Here is a 25,011-nt window from a genome sequence, read left to right as displayed (position 1 = left end):
AATAGGTAAGTATTAGGCCCTCCCCTAGCATGATCAGGGTCTGAGATCCAGGCCTTATAGCTGCGGCTGTATAACGTGGTGGATCCGTGATTTCCAGCTCTGATCTGCCACTCGGCATTCCATCAGGACTGACTGCACTGCCTTAAGCACTTAGCTATGGCCGGTTTCCTTAGCGCAGATTGAAGATCCCAGTGGTCTCCATGGAAAGCCAGCTCTATCTCTGAAAGGCCAATTCTGCAGAGGCGGAGTCCTGGATAGGTTGACCTCTACCTCAGTTCACCTTCCTGCATCCAAAAGCTGCCTCATTCCTTGTTCCATCAGCATCTCGTGCCATTTCACTCACGAGGACTGAGATGCCAGTCCTTGACGTACTCTGAAGAGGCATTGCAGAACAGACTAGAGGCTGTAAGGTCCAGATCCAGGCAAGAAAAGAGGTCACAAGATCAGAGCCAGCGTCATGGCTGTGGCACCTGTGTCCCGTTGCTTTTATAGGGGCTCGAGCTTGATTTAATGCCCTGTTGTCACTACCTTGAAATTTTTAATAGTTTTTGCACAGGGGCACCACATTTTTATTTTGCATTGCAGCCGCAAACTAACGTAGCCAGTCCTGTCCAGGGTGTTCCCTGGAACGTCGGAAACAAGCGTCCTTCTCATTCTTACATGTGGGAGACTGACTGTTCTAACTCCCTGCTGGGTTGGCCCATATTCAGCATGACGTGTTGGCCAGTGGGCAGACAGGCACACCCTTAGGCAGACAGCACAATGTCAGGAGTGATCCTCTTATCCAGAACCACCCTGGCCAAGGAAGCAGGCCAACCTGCTGGGTCTTTATGCCTTGGAAAATCTCACTGGCTCTTTGTCTAAGCACAGCTAACAGATCACTATCACTGTTGTCAGCTCAGTTACCCCCAGCCAAGAATGAAGCCACTTGAGCAATTGTGGTGTCTCCTGTATTCCACCGGAATATTCCACCATCACAGGAACTGGGGCCGGGGGCCGGCTGCTCTGGATAAGTGTCACGTGTAGTCACAGGGATCAGTTGGTCAGTGGCCATTCTCCCCAGCAGTGGGCACAGCGATGCCATGAGAATGGACTCTCTGAGGTCAGCAGTGTTGCCCTCAAGCATTCTCCAGTGGCGTCCCTGTCATCCTGGCAGACTGAGCATGGCCTGCTCAGTCCCAGGGCCGAAGGTCCATTGCTGGCACTATGTTACCTCAGATTCAGCCCCCATCACGTGGTGTTATCACTGTTCATCAGCCAGTTTCTACCACTAGACTGTGAGCTCCCTGAAGACCGAGATATGCTTTACATTTGAATTTTCGGATCCACATCGTGGGCATCGACAAATGTCCACCACGTGAACAAAACCAAGGAAGGGTTAGCCAACATTCGTCTGGCTTAAACTTCAACAAAGCTATTACATCAAGCTCACTTCATTTAATTGTTTTCCATATTTTTCTGACCCCTTGGTTTGCCGGTACCCATTCTTATAATTCACCTCAACTCATACATTCACACTTGTAGTGTATGAACAGTGCTTGCCCAAATGACCAACGCCTTGTTTACTTTTTCACATACCTAGTAATATTTTTGTGTCAACCAATTTTCATGCTTTCCTATGACTTTGGTTTTTCCTAAATTTCTAGTATCTGATCACTTTTTTAATAAGATGAATCAATAAGATACACTCTTTAGGATGCTGTTACTAACATCACCGTAAAAAAAACTCGTTTCAAAAGTAATTTTGGCAATTAAGTTAATCAGTGACTCATTTTTGTTAGTTACCTTGTTGGATAAAACTAAGTTACTCAGTGCTTTAAAGGTAAACTTATTAACTGCCTCTTGGTTGAGTTTCTGTGTTCTCTGTAATGCAGTCATGCCACAGGGTGGTAAACTGGACTCCGTTCTCAGGGGTTGCGCTGAGGCCGCTGAGAAAGAGGCAGGAGGTGCAGGGTACTGCCTGGGGAGCAGGGGCGCTTGGAGCAGTGCCCCGAGGAGCTGCAGGGAGCCAAGTACCCCAGAGTGGGGGTCCTTTGGGGGTGACTGGAGTGCTGTGCAGTTTCTAGGTGGGAAAGAGGCTTCCCGGAGACCACTCAGGAGTTTGACCTACAATCCCTGGAGCTGGAGTTAATTGCCATTGAAGGGTTTATAGCAGACTTTAAGAAGTATCACCAAATAACAAAGAACGGATTTACGCAGCATGTCATGAGTGACATGCTGCTGGACAGGAGCATTCAGACGCCCCTCAGGACATTCTAGGGCAGGACCTAGCATGCCCCTTGTTCCCGCCCGCCCCACCGACCAACAGCTCGGTGACGTGAGCGTCTGGCTGGCAGGCCCTCAGAGCCACCCTAGCAGCCGATGGCAGAGCCCGCTTCTTCAGGCAGTGTGAGTGCAGGAGTCAAGCCCTCACATCCGCCGTCCAGAGGGCCCTGATGGCAGAGCACAGCTGCCCACCTTGGGGGGGTCTCCCTCTCCCTGGCTCGGAGGGGAGAGAAACAGGCGTTCACAGCAAGCTGGGGAGACTGGGGGAGAAAAGGAGGAGGGGCCCGACACACCACCCCCGGTCCTCTGCCACCCCGCTGCAGACCAGCAGACGTGAAGCTGGCTGAGTCCCGGAAGGGGAGGCACTTCCGGTTGGATGAGCGTCTGGATTTTGACCGTTGCACTGCGTTAGACTCAGTTATTAAACTGGAGGTTTAAGTGCCTTAAGAGTGACCAGAGGGCTTCCCTGGTGGCGCAGTGGTTGAGAGTCCGCCTGCCGATGCAGGGGACACGGGTTCGTGCCCCGGTCCGGGAAGATCACACATGCTGCGGAGCGGCTGGGCCCGTGAGCCATGGCCACTGAGCCTGCGCGTCCAGAGCCTGTGCTCCGCAACGGGAGAGGCCACAACAGTGAGAGGCCCACGTACCGCAAAATAAATAAATAAATGAATGAATGAATGAATGAATGAATAACCAGAATCCAAGAAGCAAGGAGAAACAAGTCCACGGAGAGGGCTTAACGAGCCAGTGGGGGAAGAAAGAAGTTGTGTTCTGCCTGCCCTGCCTCAAGTACAGCTTGCTCAGTACTCTGCTACCACTGCGTAGGAGTAAAGTGTATTCATTAAATGCCGTGAAGGTCAACTTCTCGACATTGCCACCCTGTATAGATTCTTTTGTTCTATTGCACAATCATTTATCTTTCTCTAAACATAACACAAAGGAAATGCAAACACACATGTTTACAGAGCATTGAGTTTCTAAGCAGACATACAGCCAGCTTGCGATCTTGCCCTGGTAAAGTTGAATACTTTGGCAGCCAGCAGCGTTTCAGCAGGTCCCTGAATTGTAAGCGAAGCCACCGTAATCAATAGAAAATATCAGGTAGTGACTTCACATCTTTTATTCTCATTCCTTTTAGGAAGAGTCCTTAGAAGTTTAAAAGTTTACCAAAATAACAGGATTTTGCACGATGCTGAACTGAATCAATTTAGTTAAGAGGGTTCTCAATATTTATCTTCAAACTACTATATCCAGTTATCTGTTTTTAAAAAATCTATCAGAAAATGAGAATGGAGTTTTTAAATATAAAATAGTAAAGCTAAATAAAAGGCTCTCCTATAAAGCTGAAGTTCCTTGACAGCTGAACCCAGTGAGTTCAGAGGAGACAGGATAGGCCACGCTGGCCTTGGCAGTAACATTGCGAGAACTCAGCAGCGGTGTGCCAATGTTGCATCAAGGAATGCTGTGACCCCGCTACTGTTCGTCTGCTTCTCTAGAGCTTCACTTCAGACTCTGAAGTAATAAAACATTTGAGTTTTATTTCCACGAGGTCTAGGAATTATTATTTAGTAGGTGGCTCAGCCTGATGGGTCATCCAAGACCATTCTAGCACATGTGTGTGTGATGAATGTTAAGTTTTAATATAAGAACAATACTGAATAAGAACTATTCCCTTTAGCCTGACACACCAGAACTAAACTGACTATATCTTATAGACAGATGTATTTGCTGTTGTTACATTAATACCTCTATACACATGTAAGGGAATGCTACTTGTGATATCTTTGTCTGGATTTGGTATTAAAGTGGTGCTGGCCTCATAGAAAAAGTTCAGAAGTATTCCTTCCTCTGCAAATTTTTGGAATAGTTTCAGGATAGGTGTTAACTCTTCTCATTTAGAGAAGAGTTTAGTTTTGTAGAATTCACCCATGAAGCCACCTGGTCCTGGACTTTTGTTTGTTGGGAGTTTTTAAATTACTGATTCAATTTCATTACTGGTAACTGGTCGATTAATATTTTCTGTTTCTTCCTGGTTCAGTCTTGGGAGATTGTACCTTCCTAAGAATTTGTCCGTTTCTTCTAAGTTGTCCATTTTCTAGGCATATAGTTGTTCATAATAGTCTCCTATGATCCTTTGTATTTCTGTCATGTCGGTCGTAACTTCTCCTTTTTCATTTCTAATTTTATTGATCTGGCTCCTCTCCCTTGTTGATGCGTCTGGCTAAAGGGTTTATCAATTTTGTTTACTTTTTTCAAAGAACCAGCTTTTAGTTTCACTGATCTTTTCTATTGTTTTTCCTCTCTCTATTTCAATTATTTCTACTCTGATCTATATGATTTCTTTCCTTCTCCTAACGTTGGGTTTTGTTTGTTCTCCTTTCTCTAGTTGCTTTAGGTATAAGGTTAAGTTGTTTATCTGAGATTTTTCTTGTTTCCTGAGGTAAGTTTGTAAACTATAAACTACTGAGGGAATGGTATTTGAAGTGTGCCTCTTTTAAAGAATTATGCTGAGAAATAACATAGTACTTTCAAAAGATTGAAATCATACTACCTACTCCCTGAAGGCCAATTGAAAATTGTGTATACCATGTATACCAACTTAATTTTTCTCTGCTCTTCAGTCTGGATCATGGAAACTTTCATTCTGGCTTCTGTATTATGATGTCTGGTCAAGGATAAAATCTTCTGGGAGGGCAATAGTAGTTTTAAGAAAGGAATGACCTCAGATTTGTATTTTGAAGATAATTCTAGCAGAACTTTAAAATAGATTTTCGGTATTATTGGAAACAGGAAGGTACAATCCCAGTTGTCCAGACAAGAGATAGTAAGGTATTGAGAGCGTGGAAAATGAAAGCAAGGGACAGTTATGAGAGACAAAGCTGAGAGATTATAGATGAAGCAAAGTCTGTAAGAATTTAAGAGAAGATGAAATCAAATTCAGGTGAAGAAATTGGACTAATTAATTGCTCACTGAGTCTCAGTTTTCACATTTCTAAAATGGAGATTTAACAATATATTCCCTCAGCCTCATCACAAGATTTCTGTAAAAAATAAAATAGGTAAATGTCAAATGGCTTTGTAGTTTCAAAAATGATCCACAGATATTTTTTCTTATTATCTCTTGAAATAGATTTTTAAAATTTGTGTGCCAAAGCAAAAATATGTCACCAACAGATTGAGCCACAGCCGCTTGTGCAATAAATACACACTGCATGCCTGCTGTGTGCTAGGAACTACTATTCTAGACACTGAGGTTCCAGCAGGGATCAAAACAGACAAGAGGCCTGCCCTCATGTAGCTCCCACTCTAGTATCAAAAGACATAGGAACAGCCTTTGGGAGCCTACCCTGCTTCTGAGTAGAGACAGTGAAAGACGGGAAGATAGTGGAAGTGCCTGTGACAGAAACAGGACTGAAAGGAACTGCTGGTTTGCAGGGAAGGAACAGGGCGGCTGTGATTTGGAACCTGTTCAGGTTGTGGGGAAACATCCTCGTGGACGTATGCAAATAAGCTGTTGGGGTGACAAGAGTTTGGGCCACAGGGAAACTGGACTGGTTTGGGGGCACCATCTCATAAAGGTGGTAACTGAAAGTGAAAGAATGAATGAGATCTTGGAGAGTGAAAGAGGAGAGAAATTCACAGGGTGATAGTTGTAGAATGCAGTTAATGGACAGGAGGAAGGAAGAGGAGGCAGTGAAAGGAACAGATGATATGACAGAAAACCTGAAGAAATGGGACAGTAGAACAGAAAGTTGGATTTAGCTTCTAAAAAAATCATTGTAGGATTCCTTTAGGCAGGCTTCCATCTTAATTTAAAATTAATTAAACTTGGGCTTCCCTGGTGGCGCAGTGGTTGAGAGTCCGCCTGCCGATGCAGGGGACACGAGTTCGTGCCCCGGTCCGGAAAGATCCCACGTGCCGCAGAGCGGCTGGGCCGGTGAGCCATGGCCGCTGAGCCTGCGCGTCCGCAGCCTGTGCTCTGCAACGGGAGAGGCCACAACAGTGAGAGGCCCGTGTACCGCAAAAAAAAAAAAAAAAAAAAACGAAAAAATTAATTAAACTTGTAAAAATCACACTTTATACAGACTCTAGATATACCTCAACTTCATCTAAGAAAACTATACCTGAATTTTTCACATTTCTAGACCAAAAGTTAATATTCAGTCATAATAGGATACTTTAAAAATACTTAATTCTCTAAAATGAATATCAAAACGTGACTAATTAGTTTCTGATATAAGTTGTCAGCAGTTCTTTTTATGATTTATTTAACATAGTACCACATTTCATCATTCACAGCATAGTTGTGTATTAGAATTTTGCTACCACACCTCCCCGCAAAAAAGAAATGCTGGAAGTGATAAGCTGAATAATGGTTCGCCGAAGATGTCCACATCCTAATCCCCAGAAACTGTAAAGATGTTACCTTTCATGGCAAAAAGGACTTTGTAGATGTGACTAAGTTAAGGATCTTGAGATGGGGAGATGAACCTGGATTATCTAGTTGGGCCCAATGTAATCACAAGGGTCCTTATCAGAGGAAAGCAGGTGGGTCAGAGTCAGAGAAGGTGATGTGACAGTGGCAGCAGAGGTTGTAGTGATATGCAGCCACAAGCCAGGGATTGTGGGCAGCCTCTAAAAGCTAGAAAAAGCAGGGAAATATATTCTCCTCTGGAGCCTCCAGAAGGAACCAGCCCTGCTGACACCTCAGTTTTAGCCAACTGAAGCTAATTTCGGGCTTCTGACCTCCAGAACCGTAAGACAGTAAACGTGCTGTTCCAAAGTCACAAAGTGGTCATTTGTTATGGCAGCAGTAGGAAACTAATATGCTCAATAAACATTCTTAGTGGAAGAGAGGACTTTAAAGTCAGATGAGTTAATTGTCAAAATTCCTAAAACTTCAGGGATTACTTTCATAAACTGTCTAAAAACAAAAACAAATAATAGAAAACAGACCTATGGTCTGGACTGCACTAATAATTGACATGCCTACTGTCATGTTGTTACTGATGGCATAGTGATTGCCACCAGCAAGTCCACTCCAGGAGAATTTTGTGTATGTACGATATTAGAAACCCTTGTTGTTTTACTTTTCATATTTTTTCAGATTCATATGATGGCTTTTCTTTTTCCAAGTTCAATTACTATGCAAGAACTTGACCCTTTATAACGTAGAAAATACTGGATGTAAGCACCAGGTCAGTGGTTGCTCCCTGTGCTATCCCAAGTTGCTCTCCCACACAGCCTTGCACACAGCAAGGGGGTGCTCAGTGGCTGTCTGTTGAGTAAATGAGCAGCGTGAAGCCCCCTCAGGAGCACTGCACCCTTGTCCTGGCCCCTGCCTGGCGGCTGTGGAAGGGGGAAAGCCCTTCCGTTCTCTCATTTCACTTTCTTCATTTGTCGAGTGAGGGCCTCAACTAGATCTATGTAAAGTCTCTTCCAAATTCCTGAATACTGTGAATGACGGCATCATGCTCACTCTTGTTCACTTCTCACAGGCAGTGATGGATGTAAAAGATTGTGTCAAAAATCCTCCACCATTTTCATTTGTGACCCTCCCTCAAATGCCCACTTTTTTTTTTTTTTTGCGGTACGCGGGCCTCTCACTGTTGTGGACTTTCCCACCGCGGAGCACAGGCTCCGGACGTGCAGACTCAGCGGCCATGGCTCACGGGCCCAGCCGCTCCGCGGCATGTGGGATCCTCCCGGACCGGGGCACGAACCCGCGTCACCTGCATCGGCAGGCGGACTCCCAACCACTGCACCACCAGGGAAGCCCTCAAATGCCCACTTTTAAAGTCAATACCAATGTCATCTCCCTCAAGCCTCCTGAACATCCTCCAAGGAACCTTTTTTGCAGGGCTTGGACGAGCAGTGCAATGGGACTCCAGCCACAGCATCAAATGTGGTAAGACTCCTGGCTGCTGCAGTCATAGACATCTGTAACAGACATTTAAGGGTGCCAAGTGCCCAGGAAAAAAAAAAAAAAGCCCAAAGCATGTGAGGCTTTGTCAGCGTGGAGAGAATAGCTAAGTGTACAAGACGTAGAGCCATGCTAAGCTCCCTGCGCTCGGTGTGGCGCTGCAGCCCCCCAGCTGCCCCAGATACAGTGAGCACTGTCATTATCCCCCTGGATACAGGGGGAGCTAAGACCACTGAAGCTGAGTAATTTGTCCCAAGGTCACATAACTATTCAGAGGCAGGGCCAGGATTCACACCCAGCAGGCTGGCTCCAGAGGCCCCTCCTACTAAGCTGGGAAAGGACAATCAGCTCTACAACTACCATCTAAGTGAATTAGCAAATAGGAAGCTTGCCTCTAGAAATTCTGTTTATATGCTGACTTTCGAGAGAGAACTGACATTGCTTAAAAAAAGGTATATCAGGGCTTCCCTGGTGGCACAGTGGTTGGGAGTCCGCCTGCCGATGCAGGAGACACGGGTTCATGCCCCGGTCCGGGAAGATCCCACATGCTGCGGAGCGGCTGGGCCCGTGAGCCGTGGCCGCTGAGAAAAAAAAAAAAAGATATATCAGCATCTGGGTTTTCAGATTAACCCTGATGCTACTTTTCTGGTCATATTTAGACCATATAGAACCTCAGAACGTTTGTATCACTTTAAAATAAAAAGTGACTGCATTCACATACTGCACACAGGATTTAATTAGTTATAGAGCTAGTTCCACATAAATGAAGACAATGGTATAACAGTTTACATGACACTGAAATAGTGTAGTCTTCCCAGAAGTCAAGAGAGAACAGTCTGGTTTACATGTGTATAACGTGTGCTTCGTTTTTTCTTTTTTTTTTTTAGTAGTATCCAATAAGTTGCTATGCGTGGGTTTTTTAGGGAAAAAAAGTATTTGTAAACAAATGAATATGCCCCCAATTTTAATGAAAAGTTATCATTTAAAAATTGTTTAAGGTTCAGGTTCCCATTCTTCCGTTAATACAGGCAACAAATATCCGTGAAATGACTCATCTACTTCTGATCATTAAAAAAAAAATCTTATTTCTTCTACTTAGGAAAATTTTTTTAAATGTGATGGCAAATAAAAGCTGTCTATAGCACCTTAAGAACAGACTATACAGGGACTTCCCTGGCAGTCCTGCGGTTAATACTCCACGCCTCCACTGCAGGGGGCACAGGTTCCTTCCCTGGTTGGGGAAATAAGATCCCACATGCCACACAGTGTAGCCAAAAAAAGAACAGACTATACAAAGGACTCATAAATACACAATACACAAATTTGTTATTTCTAATACTTTTTATTTCTTGTGTAGTACCTGCTAAAATTATTCCTAACAAAGTCACAATAAGTGAAATATGTTTAGATGGCATACCTATATAAATTACAAAATAACTTTAGTAGATCTAGAGATTACAGTGTTATAATTGCTTCAGTATTATTCATGTATAAAGTATTAGTCATTCCTTTAATAATGTTCATGTAAGTTCTTAAAGAAATCATCATGCATTGCTTTCTCTTGGGGGCATGTCAGCTAACAATTTCCATTGGACTCCCTCAGCAGGGTCATGTCTCCTGTCCTAAAAAAATGGGTCCCATGGAAAATCATGTTGTTTGGTCAGGGTTCTGGATTTTTTCAATGAGAGAACTGTCTTATATTCAATGTGCTTTTATATATTTTTATATATTGTGTATATGTAATTTTACAGATCTTTATCCAAGATCACTCTTCATCCTTTGCATCAAGAAGATTTTGACTACAACATTTTGAATCATCTGTTTTCATTTTTTGGATGGAGGAAGAAGGGATAAACGAAAATGTGAACATTTCTATTTTGTGGTTGGTTTATCTATTCAGTATAGATTCTTCATGAAACCCTTTTTTTTGACACTATTGTTTTCACTCGTGAGTCAGAAAAAACATAAACCGCTATCTACTCCTTCCTCCAACCAAAAAAAAAAAAAAAACCCAACATAAAAAGATAGTATTCAATAAGAAGAGGCATAAATATTGCCTGTCAAGCAGATGACAGTTTTGTTAGTGGGATGATCAGGGAGGAGCCAGCCGCACGTTTGAAGGAAGAGTCTAGAGTGCACAGCTGAACCACGGGAAGAAAACAGTTAGTCTCCATAGTGTGTCATTTATTTATTCAACAAATATTTATTCAGTACCTACTGTGTGTCAGGCTCTTGTTTGTGACTAGGAACACGATGGTGAACAATCAGATAAAGTTGCTACCCTGACTTTCACATCTCCTGAAAACAAATAAATAAAATTCTGCCCCCCTCATTTAGCAAACTCCATCAGCCCCATTATGATCATTATTAGATACACCTAAAAGTACTTTTCAAACAACACTTTTTTTAACTTTTTTTTTTTTTTTAATTGGGGTATAGTTGTTTTACAGTGTTGTGCTAGTTTCTACTGAACAGCGAAGTGGAGTTCCCTGTGCCATACAGCAGGTTCTCATTAGTTATTTTATACGTATTAGTGTATATATATGTCAATCCCAATCTCCCAATTCATCCCACTCCCTCCCCCGCCAAACAACACTTTTTTCAGTGAGTATAAGTTGTGATTCAGCTGGTCTGGGTGGGGGCCTGGCTATCATTTCTTTTAAAGCTTCCCAAAGTTAGTGGAATGTGCAGCCACACACACTGGTGAAAAGTTGAAAACCTCTAAGCATTGTTTCTTCTCTGGGTTCTTTCCTAAATGGTGGTTTCTTTATTCTCATTTGACCCAGAATATACTTCCCAATGTTAACAGAAAAAATAGAATTGGAGCCACTGAATTAGGGACTGCTGCCAAACCCTAGCCATGCGTGCCAGCCTCCCAGCCCCCAAAGAACGGTGGCTGGAGGGAGTGTGGGCCATAAACACGGTGCTGAGGGGAATATGGTCGTCACTGACCCCGTCTGCCCTCCTTAGCCACCTGCTACGTAAAGTGTTCAGGTAGAAGTGTGGATAAGAGTTCAAGCCCCCTGGAGGAAAAAATGCCCCAAATCTGTCTTATTTATAATTAAAATGACTATAACAAAATTGTGTCTTATTTACTTTGGTAAATGGTAAAAACAATATTATAAAATTATATAAAAACAATCTATTCCTTTTTATTCAGAAATTTAGGAGATATCTATTGATAGATTTTAAGAACATAGTCATGGATTTATTTTCAGGTACTATTGGCCAAAGCAAATATTACAATATTAAAATAGCATCACATAATAAAAATCAATGAAGTATGAATGCATCAAGTTTAAATAAGTTATCTATTTTAATTGATCAGTTATTTAGTGTGATTATTATAATATATATATAATTCCTACAATGCTTTCATGTCCTGCAACTTGCTTTGGTTGAAAATGTAATTTAATTAAAGGTGGTTTATGAGTTTCTAAGTTGATAATTAACCATAAACTGTAATGAATCTCACCGGGTGGGAAAGTCTCACAGTGTGTACAGTGTGGTCTGACAATCCTGACATATGGCTTATTGACTGTAAACCTCATATCATGTTCTCTTAAAACTATTCCATAAGTTCCAAGACATACTCGGTGCAGCATATAGTACTTTTTTAAGAATATTTATTTATTTTGGCTGAGCCGGGTCTTCGTTGCGGCATGCGGGATCTTTTAGTTACGGCATGTGGACTTCTTAGTTGCGGCATGCATGCGGGATCTAGTTCCCCTACCAGGGATCGATCCCAGGCCCCCTGCACTGGGAGTGTGGAGTCTTACCCAGTGGACCACCAGGGAAGTCCCCAGCATATAGTACTTTTTTTTGTTTTATTTTTGTTTCTTTTGAATTTTATTTTATTTATTTTTTATACAGCAGGTTCTTATTAGTTATCCATTTTATACACATCAGTGTATACATGTCAATCCCAATCTCCCAATTCATCACACCACCATCCCCCCCAGCCACTTTCCCCCCTTGGTGTCCATACGTTTGCTCTCTACATCCGTGTCTCAATTTCTGCCCTGCAAACCGGTTCATCTGTACCATTTTTCTAGTTCCACATATAATACAGTACTTTTAAAAAACAGAATTGCTATGCTTCAACAGCTTCCAAATTAAGCAAAACTGATTTTATATTTTAAATTGCTGCCTGGGTGAGCAAAGAGGAGAATATAAATCCTAAAAAAAAACATTTGTACCTCTATAATATGTTTGGAATTTGTCAGAGACCACTAATAAATATCTTTTCTTCACTCATTCATTCCTTCAGCAAACATTTATCGGGCTCCTGGGTTTGCGATATACAAGGATGAACAAGACAGACAGCGTCCCTGCCTTTCCAGAGCTTAGACTACTTCAGTTTGTTTTACTGCAGAACAGTGTGCCAAGGCGCACAGCAATATCAGAAGGAGGAGCCCAGATAGGGATTTAGCCAATGTCCAGCATTGAGAACTGAAGTAACAATGGAGAGAGTTTTAATTTGGTAGTAATCTTAAAGTATGTCCATCTGGAGGCAAACAAACGGAAAGACATTTTGTAAAATTCAAATTATACTGTTTAAATAGCTAAAACTAGCATTTACAAATAACTGCACTTAGAAAGCGGGGAGGAGGTTAGTTCTTTGAAGCACTGTGCTGTTTAGGAGATAATCAGGTGTAGGAGCACGTTCTTTATGATGTTTAGAAATATTGTGGATGTTGACTGCATTACCCACAACCCGATCCTCCCCGGAGCCTTGTGCGAGGAGGCATCGTATTTCACCAGTGTCTTTTCATCAGCTTCATTGAGTTTACTGACTGAAGAACCAGTGTTGAGAGACACTGTAAACCACCTGCTAAAATATTCTGATACTTACTTAAGACTGCACCAAACACTCCCTGGGAACGGGGCGCTAAAATCAGCACATTAACTCTTTCAGACCGAAGAGGCTGCATCAGGCAGATGCAGCAGTGCCTGGAAGCAGAGCAGTTAGGTTGATGCTGCAGGCTGCTCAACTCTGAAGCCCTTTGCAGAGCCTCTGAGATTCTGGGAAAGAGGCCTCAGAGGGTTTATTCAATTGAATTCAATTCCATCTACAGAGCAAGGTTAACAAAAGAACCAGTATAAGTTACCTGCTTCATCACAGAGAACATAGACAGAGGACCTGTGATGTTAGCCAAAGGGTCCAGGGCACTAAAGTATAGGGAACACAGGTAACTGAGCCTACTGCATCCACCATTAAATCTTTGGGACCAAAGATTCTGAAATTATGTAATAAAGCTCTGAGCCTCAACAGATTTAAAAATAATAGAATCAATGTTACTGATCTACCAACAAGACAGTCTAATCCATAACTTTGTTTTATAGCAATTTTATAAATGTATCATTAAAAAAAAGTTTGAGTTCTTGCTTTTTCTGGTACGGAATAAAATTGGTCAATAAATTTTTGGTAAGGAAGGTTGCGGGTCTAGTATTCTTAACTGAAATCAAAAGTAAATTGCAAAAATATAAATGAGGTTTTCAGTCCATTCTTTAGACTTGAGGTTTGAACACTGCCAACTGCCTGTCTTTCTCCTGTCATTAGTGGCGGAGTACATTCTTGGGGAATGATGTCAGCGGAGGGCTCTGAATGCTAATGGAAAATCACATTTTGGTCCTTCTGAATTGTTAATGCAAAATGTTATTGACTATAATCAGCTACAAGAGATGAAGGAAAACTAAAAAAAAAAATTACGTTCATTTCATGACCACACTCTCCATTGGGTGATCAGACAATGAAAAGTATTTTAAAAGGGGATTTTCCTGGAAAATCCAACAGTTTTACTATACATCCAAATTAAACTTTTATGAATCTTATACTGTAGAGGCACTGTACTCCTAAGAGAACACAAAAAAGTAGGGTTATTTTTTTTCTCTCCTGACTCACAGTTAACTTAATGCCGCTAAAGTTTAGAAGAAGAAAATATTCTTATCTGATAATAAAGTAATTGTGGGTTCTCTGCTTTATGAGAAAAGAACAGTCCACACTTGTAAAATGCAATTCCAGTATGCAGACAAAATCACTATTTATATGCATTTATTAGTTAGGTAGTAGCCATCAAATAAAATGAGCTTTGCTACCCCTGAAAAAGATTTCACTTAAATTTCCAGTTTCAGAAGCTCAGTCTTCTTACGTATACTAGTTTTTCATTGTTTTTTATGCACTATTACTTTTCTAAGTGCATTTGTTACATAAGGTGAACTTACCTTGGATTTCCCAGGCAGCCTGTGTAATTGAAGTGAGCTCAATAAGCATTTTTAAATGATGGTAATAAAAGTTCCAATTCTGGCAAAACTGAGTTTTTTCTGGGCCAGCACTCATACCAAGAACAATTTAGAAAACCTGGACAGAATATAACAAAAACAGGTTTGAAGATTTCAGAGATCTCCCAAGGCAGTGAGTACCTTCAGAGCTAAGATATGAAAGAGGTGAGAAGCCAAGAGAAGTAAGCCCGACATCCGGGACCACTTTTCTCCTTGAGGCAATTGTCAATTCAGAAAGCAAAAGCAATAGCTGACAGGTTAAAAAGCTGAACAGAGCTTTTGATTGCTTCAAGGGCTGAGGAATAAAACTTGGACTTCTGAGTCCACCCAGGTTGAAGGGCCCCTGTAAACACTCTAGGCTTTTAGTTGGGACCCCTAAGAAAGATAAACCAAAAATAGACCAGCTCTAAAAGACTGGAGCCCGGCTATGAAACCTCTCAATCTCTGACAAAAATCAGGTGATCTATCCCCAGCCCAGCTGTCTGCCAAAAGCAAAAGTAGATCTTCTCTGGAGGAAAATACCATCATGCAGCACCTCAATTTATCACTAAAAATTGTATGCATAACATCCGGCACTCATTCAAAAATAACCAGAGCATAGGAGAAATCTGGCAAATTCTGCTGTAACCGCGTGATCAAAATAAACGTCACTAAAAGTGGGACTATCTAAAATTTTGTGCCTCCTTAGTGATGCACTAAGAAGGACACAACATCAGTTATTATCCAGTATTTCTGCCAAATAAGCGTAACTTGATTCCAATCAATCAAACTCAAGTTGAGAAAGCTGTAACACAACTGATTCATACTCGTCAAAATTTGTCAATGTTATGAAAACAAAGGCAGAGGCAATGTTTCAAATTAAAAGAAAACTAAAAGAAATGTGACAACTAAATGCAAGATGTGACCCTGGATGGATCTGAGATAAGGAAAAAATATAAAAGATTGAAACAAAGGGCATCAATAGGAAAATTTGAATATATTGGGTGGGCCAAAATGTTCATTTGGTTTTTTCTGTAAGATGGCTCTAGTAGCACTTAGTTGTCTTTAACTTCATTCGAAACAATTTTGTTAGATTGTATGTGACAGCTGTCATATCAGCACGCATTTAAAAAAAGACATCAAAATTGGTGAATTTTTGTGTAGCCATGTTAACATTGAAGACAGAAGAAAAAAGCAACATATTCGGCATATTATGCTTTATTATTTCAAGAAAGGTAAAAATGCAACTAAAACGCAAAAGAAGATTTGTGCAGTGTATGGAGAAGGTGCTGTGACTGACTGAAGTGTCAAAAGTTGTTTGCGAAGTTTCGTGCTGGAGATTTCTCGCCGGACGATGCTCCACAGTCAGGTAGACCAGTTGAGGTTGATAGCAATCAAATCAAGATATTAACTGAGTACGATCAATGTTATACCACGCGGGAGATAGCCGACATACTCAAAATATCCAAATCGAGCATTGAAAGTCATTTGCACCGGACTGATTATGTTAATTGATGTTTGGGTTCCACATAAATTAAGAGAAAAAAACCTTCTTGACCATATTTCTGCATGTGATTCTCTAGTGAAACGTAATGGAAACATTCCGTTTTTAAAACCAATTGTGACAGGCAATGAAAAGTGGATACTGTACAACAATGTGGAACAGAAGGGATGGTGGGGCAGGTGAAGTGAACCACCACCAACCACACCAAAGGCCGATCTTCATCCAAAGAAGTTGATGTTGTGTATATGTTGGGATTGGAAGGGAGTCCTCTATTATGAGCTCCTTCCGGAAAACCAAACGATTAATTCCAACAAGTACTGCTCCCAATTACACCAACTCAAAGCAGCATTTGACGAAAAGCATCCAGAATTAGTCAACAGAAAACACATAATCTTCCATCAGGACAATGCAAGACCACATGTTGCTTTGATTACCAGGCAGAAACTGTTACAGCCTGGCTGGGAAGTTCTGATTCCTCCACCGTATTCACCAGACACTGCACCTTCGGATTTCCATTTATTTTGGTCTTTACAAAATTCTTTTAATAGAAAAAATGTCAATTCCCTGGAAGACTGTAAAAGGCACCTGGAACAGTTCTTTGCTCAAAAAGATAAGTTTTGGGGAGATGGAATTATGAAGTTGCCTGAAAAATGGCAGAAGGTAGTGAAACAAAAGGGTGAATACGTGTTCAATAAAGTTCTTGGTGAAAGTGAAAAATGTGTCTTTTATTTTTACTTAAAAAACCGAAGGCACTTTTTGACCCACCTTATAGATTGTATTTTAGACAAAATTATCATACCAGTATTAAATTTCTTTTTTTATTGAGGTATAATCGACACACAACATTATATTAGTTTCAGGTACACAACATAATGATTCAATATTTGTATATATTGAGAAATGATCACCACAATAAGTCTAGTTAATGTCCAACCATACATACTTACAGAATTTTTTAAATTTTTATTTATTTGGCCATGCCATGCAGCATATCAGATCTTAGTTCCCCGACCAGGGATTGAACCCATACCTCCTGCATTGGAAGTGTGGAGTCTTAACCGCTGGACTGCCAGGGAAGTCCCCAGAATTTTTGTGTGTGTGTGTGATCACAGCTTTTACGATCTACTCTCTTTGCAACCTTCAAATATGCAACACAGTATTATTAACTATAGTTGTCATGTTGTTCATTACATCCCCATGAATTACTTACCTCATAACTGGAAGTCTGTAACTTTTGATGCCCTTCATGCATTTTGTACAACACCCCCTCCCACCTGCACCTGGCAACCACTCACCTGTTCTCTGTATCTATGAGCTTGGTTTTTATTTTTGTTTTGTTTTTAGAATCCACATATAAGAGAGATCATACAGTATTTGTCTTTTTCTGTCTGACTTATTTCACTTAGCATAATGCCCTCACGGTCCATCCATGTTGTTGCAAAGATTTTATGGCAAGATTTTATTCTTTTGATGGCTAAATAATATTCCATGGTGTGTATGTGCATATGTGTGTATCACATTTTCTTTATCCGTTCATCCATTGATGGACACTTAGATTGTTGCATACCTTGGCTATTGTAAGTAACACTGCAATAAACATGTATCTTTTCAAGTTAGTGTTTTTGTTTTCTTCAGATAAATAACCCGAAGTGGAATTGTTGGATCATACGGTAGTTCTTTTTTAAATTTTTTGAGGAACGTCCATACTGTTTTCCATAGTGACTGCACCAATTTATATTCTCACCAACAGTGCACAAGTGTTCCGTTTTCTCCACATCCTCACCAACACTTGTTATTTCTTGTCTTTTTAAAAATAATAGTCAACGTAAGAGGTGTAAGGTGATATCTCATTGTGATTTTGATTTGCATTTCCCTGATGATTAGTGATGTTGAGTAACTTTTTATGTACCTGTTGGCCAAATGTATGTCTTCTTTCAAAAAAATGTCTATTCAGGGAATTCTCTGGCAGTCCAATGGTTAGGACTCGGTGCTTTCACTGCTGTGGCCTGGGTTCAATGCCTGGTTGGGGAACTAAGATCCCACAAGCTGTGCAGCATGGCCAAAAAAAAGTTCTATTCAGACCCTCTGCCCATTTTTTAATCAAACTGCTTGTTGTTTTGCTATTGAATTGTATGAGTTCTTTCTATATTTTGGATATAAACCACCTATCAGATAATGTGATTTGCAAATATTGTCTCCCATTCAGTAAGTTGCCTTTTCATTTTGTTGACGGTTTTCTTTGTTGTGCAGATGTTTTTTAGTTTCATGTAATCCCACTTGTTGATTTTTGCTTTTGTTGCCTGTGCTTTGGTGTTAAATCCAAAAAATCATCACCAAGACTGATGTCAAGGGGCTTACTGCCTATGTTTCTTCTAGAAGGTTTACAGTTTTAGGTCCTATATTCAAGTCTTTAATCCATGTTGAGTTAATTTTTGTGTATGGTGTAAGATAGTGGTCCCATTTCATTCTTTTGCATGTGGCTGTCCAGTTTTCCCTACACCATTGATTGAAGAGACTGTCCTTTCCCCACTGTATATTCTTGGCTCCTTTGTCATAAATTATTTGACCATATATTCATGAGTTTATTTCTGGGCTCTCTGTTTCATTGATCTCTGTGTTTGTTTTTATGCCAATACCATACTGTTGTGATTACTATATTTTTCTAATATAGTTTGAAATCAGGAACATGATACCTCCAGCTTTATTCTTCTTTCTCAAGATTGCTTTGGCTATTCAGTGTCTTTTGTGGTTCCACACAAATTTTAGGATAGTTTGTTCTATTTATGTGAAAAATGCCATTGGAATTTTTATAGCGATTACACTGAATCTGTAGATTGCTTTGGGTAGGTAGTATGGACATTTTAACAATGTTAATTCTTCTAATTCATGAACATGATATACCTTTCCACTTATTTGTGTCTTCAATTTTTCTTCATCAACCTCTTATAATTTTCATTTACAGGTCTTTCACCTTCTTTGTTGAATTTACTCCTCAGTATTTTATTCTTTTTGATACAATTGTAAACGGGATTGTTTTCTTAATTTCCCTTTCTGATAGTTTGTTATTAGCATATAGAAATGCAACAGATTTCTATATCCTGATTTTGTATCCTGCAACTTTACTGAATTCATTTATTAATTCTAACAGTTTTTGTTAGAGTCTTCAGGGGTTTTAATATTTAATATCATGTCATCTGCAGATAGTGACAGTTTTACTTCTTCATTTCCAATTCGGATGCCTTTTGTTTCTTTTTCTTGCATAATTGCTGTGGCTAGGACGTCCACTACCATGTTGAGTAAAAGTGGCAGGAGTGGACATCCTTGTCTTGTTCCTGATCTTAGTGGAAAAGATTTCAGTTTTTCACCATTGAGTATGTTAGCCATAGGCTAGACATATATGGCCTTTATTATGTTGAGGTACGTTCCCTCTATACCCACTTTGTTGAGAGTTTTTATCAAAATGGGTGTTGAATTGAATTAAATTTATTGAATTCAATAACTGCATTGTAGTTATATAGGAGAATGTCTTTGTTTTTAAGACATATGCTGAAGTATTTAGGGATACAATTCCTATAAGGTGTCAAAGCAGAAAAGAATAAGAACAGTTGGTCAAAGTTGAGTATTTCTGTCCACATGCCCCTCTTCCTGGGGTCTTGAGCAGGAAGCAGAGACGGGGCAGCCTTGACAACCATGTTGTAGTTGTGTGATCCTGTGCTCTGCCCCCCACCCCCCTTGCCGATTGGTCCATGATAAGACAAGTGACCCAAGGGAGACAAGGCACATTCTTTCACACTGATAGCTGGAATTTCGAAGAGACAGAAAGAAACAGAGAGTGGTAATTGCTAGTATAAGTCACATTAAAGACAGTGCCTTTTCAGGGGCTTCAGTAGTTGTGGTTCACAGGCTCTAGATCATAGGCTCAGTAGTTGTGGTGCATGGGCTTAGCTACTCCACGGCATGGGCATGTGGGATCTTCCTGGACCAGGGCTTGAACCCGTGTCCCCTGCACTGGCAGGTGGATTCTTTATGACTGTGCCACAAGGGAAGTCCATGGGTTTTTTTGTTTTGGTTTGGGTTTGTTTTTTTTTTTTTGCGGTACGCGGCCCTCTCACCGTTGTGGCCTCTCCCATTGTGGAGCACAGGCTCCGGACGCGCAGGCTCAGCGGCCATGGCTCACGGGCCCAGCCGCTCCGTGGCATGCGGGATCCTCCCTGACCGGGGCACGAACCCGCGTCCCCTGCATCAGCAGGCAGACTCTCAACCTTCCCTGCGCCACCAGGGAAGCCCAGGTTTGGGTTTTTTTGATCATACTTCTGTTGTTTGTGTGTTAACACAATCTGACTTTAAAGGAATTGTTTCTTAGTAATAATAATCTGGCTTCTATGGTTCACATAAGTAACAACAAGAAGTATAGCCCTTGTTACATTGTTCAGCTGGTCATAAAATCATAATGTGATGTGCCTCTTTCCACTTCTGACAAAAGGAACAGTTTACACACTATTAAAATGCCTGGCTAAATTTACTGGATAAGAAGCATGAATTAGAACATTCTGTCAAAAGTGTATTAATTTTTGTATATTAGATTTTCATAAATTATGGCTAAATGATGATCACTTACAGTATCTGCACCTACTAAATAAGATTTGTGCCAGATCAAGTATTCTGCCTAATTCAGCCACATCAAGTTCTGAAACATTAAAAAATAAAGCATATACCATTTGTTTTAAGAGAATATTTTAAAATTTGTCTCATTGAAAAAACACTCTCTCTCTTATTTTCCAAGGCAACCACAGGTGGGCCACTCCTCAATAAAGGGAATTCCAGCACTCTCCAAACTTCCCCATAGTGAGAATTATCTGGTTGCTTGTTAATCACACAGCTCCCAAGGTGATCCTAATTTAGTGGGTCTAGGGTGGAGCCCAAACTTCACCTTAGGTAGTTGTTATCATCAGAAAAGCTGGATTTGATGATAGTTTTGTTCCTTCTCTGTTGCTTTTGAAGTTGCTGACGTTGACAGTTGTGGTTCTGCAGCAGTTGGATATTGTTTCCATAGCTATCAGTTAAGTCAAGCTGGTTGACAGTGTTGGTCAAATCTTCTGTAACATACAGATTGCCTATTTGTTCTATCAATTACTGAGAGAGGGGTGTTAGAAATCTCATTTTAACTGAATCTTTTATTTCTCTCTTTAGTTTTGTAAGTTTCATGCATTTTGAAACTTTTTCATTAGGCATATACACATTTAGGATTCTTAGGTGCAACCAATTGCTTTGATTAATTGATCCTTTATCATTACAAAACTTCCATATTTTTCTTCAGTAATACTCCTTGTCTTGAAGTCTTCTTTGTGTTATATTAATATAATCACACCAGCTTTTTTATACTTACTGATTGCATAGTGTAACTTTTCCATCCTTTTGCTTTCAACTTGTCTCTATGTATTTGAAGTATGTCTCTTCTATACAGCATATAGTTATCTTCCTTTTTTCCAATCTGAAAATTTGTAGATGTTAATTGAAGTTTTTAATCCATTTATATTTAGTGTAGTTATTGTATAGTTCAGTGTAAGTAAGTCTACACATCTATTGATATAATCAGATTTAAGTCTACCATCTTCCTATTTGTATTCTAGTTGTGCCATCTGTGTTTTGTTTTGGTTTGGTTTTTTCTTCCTCCATTCCTCCTTTCCAGCCTTCTTCTCAGTTAATCAAATATTTTTTAGTATTCCATTTTAACTCCTTTCTTGTCTTTTTAGCTGTACCTCTTTATTTATTTAGTGGTTATTCTGAGATTACAATATTTATGCTTATCTCACAGTCCACTTAGAGTTAATATTGTCATTTCCCATAAAATCTAAGACCCTTATGAGAGTAGAATGTCTGTTTAAGTCTTCTGCCCATTTTTTGATTGGGTTGTTTTTGGGTTTTTTTATAAATTTATTTCACTTATTTTATTTTTGGCTGCTCTGTGTCTTCGTTACTGCATGTGGGCTTTCTCTAGTTGTGGTGAGCAGGGGCTACTCTTCATTGCAGTGCATGGGCTTCTTATTGTGGTGGCTTCTCTTGTTGTGGAGCATGGGCTCTAGGTGCGTGGGCTTCAGCTGTTGTGGCTTGTGGGCTCTAGAGCGCAGGCTCAGTAGTTGTGGCACACGGGCTTAGTTGCTCCGCAGCATGTGGGATCTTCCCAGATCAGGACTCGAACCCATGTGCCCTGCATTGACGGACGGATTCTTAACCACTGCACCACCAGGGAAGCCCGGTTGCTCTTTTTTTTTTTATCTTGAGCTGTAAGAACTGTTTGTATATTTTGGAAATTAATCCCTTGTCAATTGCATCATTTGCAAATATTTTCTCCTAAGCTGTAGGTTGTCTTTTCATTCTGTTTGTTTCCTTTGCTGTGCAAAAGCTTTTAAGTTTAATTAGGTCCCACTTGTTTATTTTTGTTTTTATTTCCATTACTCTAGGAGATGGATCCAAAAATATATTGCTGCAATTTATGTCAAAGAGTGTTCTGCCTATGTTTTCCTTTAGGTGTTGTATCTTGTATCTGGTCTTACATTTAGGCCTGTAATCCATTTTGATTTTATTTTTGTATATGGTATTAGAGAATGTTCTAATTTCATTCTTTTACATGTTGCTGTCCGGTTTTCCCAGCACTAGTGATTGAAGAGATTGTCTTTTCTCCATAGTATATTCTTGCCTCCTTTGTCAAAGATTAATTGACCAGAGGTGTGTGGGTTTATTTCTGGGCTTTCCATCCTGTTCCATTGATCTATATTTCTGTTTTTGTGCCAGTACATACTGTTTTGATTACTGTAGCTTTGTAGTATAGTCTGAAGTCAGGGAGTCTGATTCCTCCAGCTCTGTTTGTCTTTCTCAAGTTTGCTATGGCTATTCAGGGTCTTTTGTGTTTCCATACAAATTAAAAAATTTTTTGTTCTAGTTCTGTGAAAACTGCCATTGGTAGTATGATAGGGATTGTATTGAACCTGTAGATTGCCTTGGGTAGTATAGTCATTTTGACAGTATTGATTCTTCCAATACAAGAACACAGTATATTGTTCCATCTGTTTGTGTCATCTTTGATTTCTTTCATCAACATCATAGAGTTTTCAGAGCACAGGTCTTTTGCCTCCTTAGCCTGATTTATTCCTAGGTATTTTATTCTTTTTGATGGGATGGTAAATGAGATTGTTTCCTTAATTTCTCCTTCTGATCTTTCATTGTTAGTGTATAGAAATGCAACAGATTTCTGTGTGTTAATTTTGTATCCTGCAACTTTACCAAATTCATTGATGAGCTCTAGTAGTTTTCTGGTAGCTTCTTCAGGATTTTCTATGTATAGTATCATGTCATCTGCTAACAGTGACAGTTTTACTTCTTTTCCAGTTTGGATTTCTTTTATTTCTTTTTCTTCTCTGATTGCTGTGGCTAGGACTTCCAAAACTATGTTGAATAAAAATGGTGAAAGTGGACATCCTTGTCTTGTTCCTGATCTTAGGGGAAATTCTTTCAGCTTTTCACTGTTAGTATAATGATAGCTGTGGGTTTTTCATATATGGCCTTTATTATGCCCACTTATGGAGAATTTTTATTATGCCCACTTTTGTCATATATGGCCTTTTTCTGTGCCCACTTTCTGGAGAATTTTTATCATAAATTGGTGCTGAATTTTGTCAAAAGCTTTTTCTGCATCTATTGAGATGATCATATGGTTTTTATTCTTCAATTTGTTAATGTGGTGTATCACAGATTGATTTGCAGATATTGAAAAATCCTTGCATCCCTGGGATAAATCCCACTTGATCATGGTGTATGATACTTTGAATGTATTGTTGGATTCGGTTTGCTAGTATTTTGTTGAGAATTTTTGCATCTATGTTAATCAGTGATATTGGCCTTTAATTCTCTTTTTTTGTGGTATCTTTGTCTGGTTTTTGTATCAGGGTCATTATGGTCTGACAGAATGAGTTTGGGAGTGTTCCTTCCTCTGCAACTTTTTGGAATAATTTCAGAGAGATAGGTGTTAACTCTTCTCTAAATGTTTGGTAGAATTCACCTGTGAAGCCATCTTGTCCTGGACTTTTGTTTTTGGGAGTTTTTAAATCACAGATTCAATTTCAGGCTTGTAATTGGTCTGTTTATGTTTTCTATTTCTTCCTGGTTTAGTCCTGGGAGATTGTACCTTTCTAAGAATTTGTCCATTTCTTCTAGATTGCCCATTTTATTGGCATATAGTTGCTTGTAGTATAGTCTCTTATGGTCCTTTGTATTTCTGTGGTGTCAGTTGTAACTTCTCCTTTTTTATTTTTAATTTTATTGATTTGGGCCCTCTCCCTTTATTTCTTGATGAGTCTGGCTAAAAGTTTGTCAATTTTGTTTATCTTTTCAAAGGACTAGCTTTTAGTTTCTTTGATCTTTTCTGTTGTTCTCTTAGTCTCTATTTCATTTATTTCTGCTCTGATCTTTATGATTTCTTTCCTTCTACTAACTTTGGGTTTTCTTTTTTCTCTAGTTGCTTTGGGTGTAAGGCTAGGATTTTTATTTGAGATTTTTGTTGTTCCTGAGGTAAGCTTGTATCACTATAAACTTCCCTCTTAGAACTGCTTTTGCTGTGTCCCATAGGTTTTGGATTGTCCCATTTTCATTTTCATTTGTCTCTAGGTATTCTTTAAATTTCCTCTTTGGCTTCTTTGGTGATCCATTGGTTGTTTAGTGTTACTCTGTTGTTGTTTTTTTAATATTTATTTATTTTCTTTATTATTATTAGTTTTGGCAGCGTCAGGTCTTAGTTGCTGCATGCGGGATCTTTTGTTGCCACGCGTGGGCTCTTTGTTGTGGTTCATGGGCTTCTCTCTAGTTGTGGCGTGTGGGTTTTCTCTCTCTAGTTGTGGCGCGTGGGCTCTGTAGTTTGTGACATGTGGGCTCTCTCGAGGTACACAAGCTCAGTAGTTGTGGCACACGGGCTTAGTTGCCCCGCGGCATGTGGGATCTTAGTTCCCTGATCAGGAATCGAACCCACGTCCCCTGCATTGGAAGGTGGATTCTTTACCACTGGACC

The sequence above is a fragment of the Grampus griseus genome, assembly GCF_964374135.1.
Source record: "Grampus griseus genome assembly, chromosome: 13".
NCBI classification, from domain to species: Eukaryota; Metazoa; Chordata; class Mammalia; order Artiodactyla; family Delphinidae; genus Grampus; species Grampus griseus.
Note: the sequence above shows the minus strand (reverse complement) of the source record.